General features: G+C 47.7%; 1 long non-coding RNA gene and 1 pseudogene across 1 annotated transcript in view; both read right to left on the bottom strand.

The window, feature by feature from the left end:
* LOC118767033 overlaps positions 1-7,500 on the bottom strand; it is an 18,126-nt gene that overhangs the window by 5,417 nt on the left and 5,209 nt on the right. The window contains exon 2 of the long non-coding RNA XR_005002929.1: positions 3,094-3,098. This is a non-coding gene — a long non-coding RNA (uncharacterized LOC118767033). The remainder of the gene's footprint in view (positions 1-3,093; positions 3,099-7,500) is intronic.
* Positions 1,004-1,122, bottom strand: LOC115221859 (annotated as a pseudogene).

Here is a 7,500-nt window from a genome sequence, read left to right as displayed (position 1 = left end):
TTGTTGACACACTCGGGCAGAAATTGAATTCACTTCAATAGACGTCATTGATTGGTTGAAATTGCCGAAATGCAAAAAATTAAACAACAAATAGCTTACAAACTACAGAATGTTCTCAAGAAAGCCAAGAGAAAAATATGTTCTATAAACACATTCTACCAGTACACAAAGTTTAAAAGTGTTTAGTTACAAAGAAATTATTTTTAAAAATCTGCCGGTCAAAGCGAAAAGATCCACAGTTCATATTCCTTGTACTCATGCTTCGTATTTTTTTGTTGGACATGTTTCATGACGTCCTGTGCCCACATATGCTTTTATATATATATTATATATATATATATATATATATATATATATATATATATATATATATTATATAATATATATATAGTTAATCCAAACATGAAAACACAAAGAGAAAACACACAACAACGCGAGGACGTGGAACAAATATAGTATTATTGGACGCTCAGGAACGAAGGAAAGAAGGAGGGTTTAACGTTTCGAGCGGAGCTCTTCGTCAGAAACATAGGAAAAGGAAAGATCCTGAGAAGGGAAGACAGAGGGAAAAAATCGTCAACGGTACACACGCGGTCACACTAATACATATAGATATAGGTATGTACAGTTTATTTATATCCAGTTAAAAGAAGAAAAGAAAATGGAAATAAGGAAGTTAGCAATTATTTATTATTAACAAATAGGTCGTCTTCGCTTCTTACAGCCGTTTCAATTAATTCTTAATAGTTTAATTACAAATTTGTACATTAAATTTGCATTTATGTGACGTGAGCATAATTTCATCAGAGAAAAAACAATGTACCTTGGGATGTTATATGTGAACCTATCAATTCATTTCAGCAGACATATATGTGTGTGTGTGTGTGTGTGTGTGTGTGTGTTAGTAGGTAAGTCATCTAAAAGTCCTTCACGCACATATATACTCTTTTACTTGTTTCAGTCATTTGACTGCGGCCATGCTGGAGCACCGCCTTTAGTGTGACGCTTACAGCACCTAGGTTTCCCAAGCGGTCCCCATTCTAAGTACTAACTAGGCTCGACGTTGCTCAACTTCGGTGATCGGACGAGAACCAGTGCTTTTAACATGATATGGCCGTTATATACTATAATATATATTCTTTTTGTGCCTTATAATATAACACACTCACCGGTAAAATTTCCACTATTTTCTTTTTATTTTTTCCTAAAATTTCTTGCGTCTTCCAACCTTTCAATACTTTGACTCTTATATATATCGGTATATATATATATATGTATATATATATAATATAGATATTATATATATAATATATATAGATTATATATAATATATAATATATATATATATATATATATATATATATATATATGCGGATTATATAGATATATATATCTTATATATATATATATATGCGCATATATATTATATATGCGTTGTCTGATAGAAAAAACCTACCCTTCTTCTGTCGATGGGATATATGGCCCATTTATTAGACTATTTTCTTTAGTCATTTGCGCTGTGATCACTTATAGACTTTATGAAATACCCATATATATAAATATATATATATATATATATATATATTACATACACACAAGCATACATACAACCCATACACATAATGCATCCGAAACACACATACATACACCTCACACATACATACACACACACACACTTACTCACACACCTGTATGTATGCGCACACACATGCACATACACACACTTCCCCACACCCACACGTACATACATACACACTCACACACACACATACACACACACACACGGACATACATCTATGCACACACATACATACACACATACTCACATACATTCATCGCACACACTGCCACCAGACATACACACAGACACACTCACACATCCACACACATACATACGTACGCGCATACTCGCAGGCACGCGCACATACGCACTTACGCCGGCTCGCGTTGCATACGCGTCGCATACACCTCGCCCTGGACCTGACGAGACCTCCCGCCCGTTCCTGGGACCGTCGCGTGTCGTTGGTTTTCCCACGCCTGTCTCCGCGGTACCACTCTTCCATCTTCCCCTCAGCTGGAGTCCTTTTCCTTAACCCCCCCTTTTTTCGTTACACACACGCGCACACATATACACACCTTGCCTATATATATACATCACTCTTACACACATTCATCTACTCATTATACCACCACGACACTGGACACACACACACACTACTATCAACACACGCTGGCACGCTACATACGCCCCCACCCTCCTCCCTCCTCCTCCCTTCCTCCTTCCTTCTTTTTCCTACTACTGACCTCCCTTCCTCCTTCCTTCTTTTTCTTGTCTGCTAGCTGACCACTAGTCTCGCCCTACCTCACACGCCTACACACAGACGCACACACTAACACACACCTATATTTTTTTGTTTTTTCATCTCGCCTCACACACACACATACACACACGCACATGCACACACTCACACATACACACACATCTGTTGGGTTACCAACCTTGTCTCCACTCTTTTGCCTTTAAAAACCCACTTTGCTCTTGTTATCGTCAACATCCGCCTTCACCATGTGCAACTCGTAAACACCAGTCGTCTTTTTCTCTTTCCCTGTTGCCCGCTCTGGGATCTTTCTTTCCTCTCTCTTCCTTCTTTATGTTTCCGACGAAGAGCTCCGCTCGAAACGTCATACCTCCCTGCTTCCATCTCCTGAGCGCCTTTTAATAATAATACTGTAATTGTTTTTTTGTTTCCCTTTTGGATTAAAATTATACCACTGCGCGCCTACACGGACCCCTGTACCTTGGATACCAACTCTCGGATTTTTTGCACCTACGGATTATTGTTACCATTCTTCCTGACCTACGGATCACCTGCAACTTTCTTCCGGAGTACCGCTTACCGTGATGTAAAATCATTACTTAATCTGTCCGTTGACTCTCAAATCTCTTTCCTGACTTTTTTCAACTTTTTTCTATTGTTTTCAAACTGTCTTCACCCTTTTTCTTCTTTCGTTGTTTTCCTGTTGTCTCTCCTTTTTCCTGCTTCGCCACCACCCACCTTTACCTGGTTGCCACCACCTCTCATCATGCCTGACTTGCACTCGTTCGTCAAACACCTTCAATCCCTCCTCAGCCGCTACCTCGCGTTCTTCCCCCCACAATGTTCCGCACCTGCTATAAAACTTTCCCGCTTGCTTTTTAAGAAAACCCGCCACTCTAGTCATCTTTCCTTTCTTAGCCGGTGCCTCCGCCATCATGTCACACCCCGCGGTTTCCTCTTGAAGTTCCACGCTACCCCCTATTCCTCCCCCTTCATCGAACCCACCCTCGCTCGGACCTCCCGCTCCCTCCTCCGCGCCACCATCCGCTCCACCCGCCCCCTCCTTGACTCCCTCGACCATCAACTTCCCCAGGCCTACCTCCTTCTCTCCGCCCTCTGCCCTCCACTCTTCACCCAACCTATCCTCCGCTTCATTCTTAATCTCAACCACCAACTCTACAACCACCTCACACACACAAAAAACAAAAAACTCCACCTCCTCCTAAACCTCACCCCCCCCTTCCCCATCCTCCCCCACTGTCCCCCCCCCTCCTTCGCACCTACCCCACCCTTCCACGGACCCCCCCCCACCGTGACCTTCCTACGCCTAACCCATCTTCACCCAACCACCCCTACCCTCCCCTTCACACCCCTGCACCCCCTCCGCCTGCCCCTAGTCCTCCCACCACCCCGCTTCCTCGCGCTGTTGTCACTATACCCCCCCACCTCCCCTCTCCGCCGCTGAGCGCTCCCTCCTCAGTAAAGGTCTCCGCTTCACGCCACTCACGCGCCACTGTGATGAGTTCGAGACTCGGGCGGACGTCAACCTGTTCCTGCGCCGCCTCAAACTTCGCGCATACTACCACGCGTCCCCGCAGCGTCAAAACAATCAGGATTGCTTTTGGAGCTGGGGCGTCGTCCATCCATCTGGACGCCGCCCCCAGGCCTTTTCAGTAGCCTAGATTCGTTTGTACATGACTGCAACGCTTTGGTCCACCGTTTCAACTTTGAACCAAGACCCCGCCGAGCCAACCTCACTCGGGCCGAATCCATTGCCCTTCGCCACCTCCGCCGTCGTGATGACATTGTCATCAAACGGCGGACAAAGGGGCAGTGGTAGTGTGGCGCGCGGACCTATACAGGGAGGAAGCGCTCAACCAGCTTCAAAATCCACTCTTCTATCGCCTCCTCCCCTCCGATCCCACCTCCTCCTACCAACAACGAGTGTCCTCCACCATCCACGACCTCATCTCCTCCTCCGCTCTCCCCCTCACCGCCACCAACCTCATCGTCCGCACACCCCGCACCTCCACCATCTACTTCCTTCCCAAGATCCATAAACCCTCTAATCCTGGCCGTCCCATAGTCTCTGCCTGTAATTGCCCCACTGAACTCATCTCCCTATACCTCGACCGCATCCTGTCCCCCTTAGTCGCAGCCCTCCCATCCCACATACACGACACCAACCACGCCCTCCGTCTCTTCAATTCCTTTTCCTTCCCTTCCAGCCCCTCACACCTCCTCTTCACTTTAGATGTAAAATCCCTGTACACAGTGATTCCCCACAATGACGGTCTCCTAGCCCTCCAACACTTCCTCGACCGTCGTCCCGACCCCACCCCCAGCACCCCCACCCTTCTCCGTTTGGCCGAGCTCGTCCTCACCCTCAATTGCTTCACGTTCGCCGGGGAAACGTACCAACAGGTGTCCGGGGTCGCGATGGGAACTAGGATGGGCCCCAATTTCGCCAGTCTCTTTCTTGGCTACATTGAGGCCCAAGTGTTCTCCCAGTTCTCTGGGCCGACCCCCGAACTATACGGTCGCTATATCGACGACTGCGTAGGTGCCACCTCCCTTCCCGTGAACTTCTCTGCCAATTCATCTCTTTCCTTTCCAACTTTCACCCTCCCTTCAATTCACCTCCACCATCTCCAACACCTCTGTCAACTTCCTTGACATCTCTCTCCGCATCGATCACCCCTCCAGATCTCTCACCACCACCGCCTTTTTAAACCTACGGATTCCCACCTCTATCTCAACTTCTCTTCCTCCCACCCCTTCCACACCAAACGAGCCATCCCCTACTCCCAGTTCCTCCGCCTCCGACGTTTGTGCAGCCGCGACCAGGATTTCGAGACCCAATCTCAATACCTGGCCCGCATGTTCAGACTCCGAGGTTACCCACCCATACTCCTCTCTGATGCCCTCACCCGCGCCCGTCGCATCGACCGCACTACCGCCCTGTCTCCTTCCCCGCCCACCCCCCAACCGCACCCCCTTCCCCCTCCTTTTCCACCCCTCTACCCTACCCCTTCGTCGCAAGATACTACGTGCCTTCCGTCGCCTCCAGCTTGATCCCACCACCCGCCCCATTTTCCCTAACCTACCCCTGTCCTCTTTCAAACGAGCCCGCAATCTGCGTGACCTCCTGGTCCACAGCACCCTCTCTCCTTCCCCCTCAGCCCCACACGGATCATTCCCTTGCTCTAGATCCCGCTGCAACACTTGCCCCTTCATCACCAACACCACCGCTGTCACCGGCTCCAACCTGCACACTGTACGCATTAGGCACTCTTTTACGTGCACCTCGTCTGGCCTTATTTACTGCATTAAATGCAACCTATGCGGGATGCTGTATGTAGGACAGACGGGACGCCGGTTGTCCGACCGTTTCACTGAGCACTTAAGGGACGTTCGCCTACACTCTCTTTCTCCCGTCGCACGCCACTTCCGCTCGGCCGGCCATTCCCTAGATGACATCTCAGTGTTTGGTCTCGCCCCCCACCAAGGTCGCCCACTTTCCAGGCTCCACTTGGAGCAACGCTACATCTTCACCCTACAAACTACCACCCCACACGGACTTAACACAGCCCCCTCCTCCTGAGATCTGCTTTTTTTTTTTTTTTTTTTTTTTTTTTTTTTTTTTCACACACACACACCCACCTGCCTCCCACACGCACACACCCACCCACCTACCTCCCACACACACCCAACCACCTACCTCCCACACGCCTGTTCACACACACACATACGCAGACCCATTTACGTACATACATTCACACATTTAATCACACACACTTACAGACATACTAGCACACACTAACATACAAACCAACATGCACATACACACACACATACATACATACGCACACACATACATACTTACACACACACACACACACACAGACATACATACACACATACACACACACATACATACGCACATACATACACACACACTCACACACACACACACCGCACGTACATACTTCACACACACACATGCAAACATACATGTAGGCACATACATACATACATGCCCACACATGCACACCCTTACACTGAATGCACACACACATACACCTTTTTGCATCCAGGCAGCCCCCCCTCTTTTCTGCTTTCCGGTTTTGGCTGATGGATCCTCGGTTCCCGCGTAGCGGGGCGTTCGAGGGCCTTTGCGCTCGCGCGCCTTGGCGCGCGCTGGGGGCTTGGTCGGCCCCTTGGGCTTGCGTTGTACTGCTTGTGCGTTGTGTGCGTGAGCGCGCTTTGTGCGTGTGGGCTTGCTTCGGATGTGCGCGTGCGTATGTATGCATACATACCCCACACACTCGCATGCATCCCTACCCACATACATACACGCACACCTACTCACACACACACATACACACACATACCTGCACACACACACACATACATACATACACATACATACCTACTTCAGACATACACACACACAGACATACACCCATACACTCACACTCACACGCATACACACACACACATACACACGCACACGTACACATACACACACACACACACACCTACATACATACATTACACTTGTATACACACACACTTACATTCATACACACACACACCTACACAGCCATACCCTCATTCAGACACACACATCTACCTACACACACACAAACACACACGGACACACACCCATACATACATACATCTACACACACACGCCTACACACATACATACACACATACATAAACACACACACATATACATATACACACATACGCACACACACATATACTTATACACATGCACACACACACACATACATACATACACCCATATACATACATACACACATACCCACATACTCCTATACGCACATACATACACAAAGACATACACATACACACTCACACAAACATACACACACATACTTACACACACACTCACCTGCACGCGCACACACATGCATGACAAACACCCATACACTCACACTCACATACGCACACACCAACATAAACACGCACACGCACACACACACCTACACTCCCACACACATACACACGCACCTACATACACACACGCACGCATACACACGCATACACACACACCCACATACACATGCATACACACACACACACAAACATGCACGGACACACCCAGACATACACCTATATACACACACACCTACATACACACACATACATA

The sequence above is a fragment of the Octopus sinensis genome, linkage group LG18, assembly GCF_006345805.1.
Source record: "Octopus sinensis linkage group LG18, ASM634580v1, whole genome shotgun sequence".
NCBI classification, from domain to species: Eukaryota; Metazoa; Mollusca; class Cephalopoda; order Octopoda; family Octopodidae; genus Octopus; species Octopus sinensis.
This window is presented reverse-complemented; position numbering and strand designations above follow the sequence as displayed.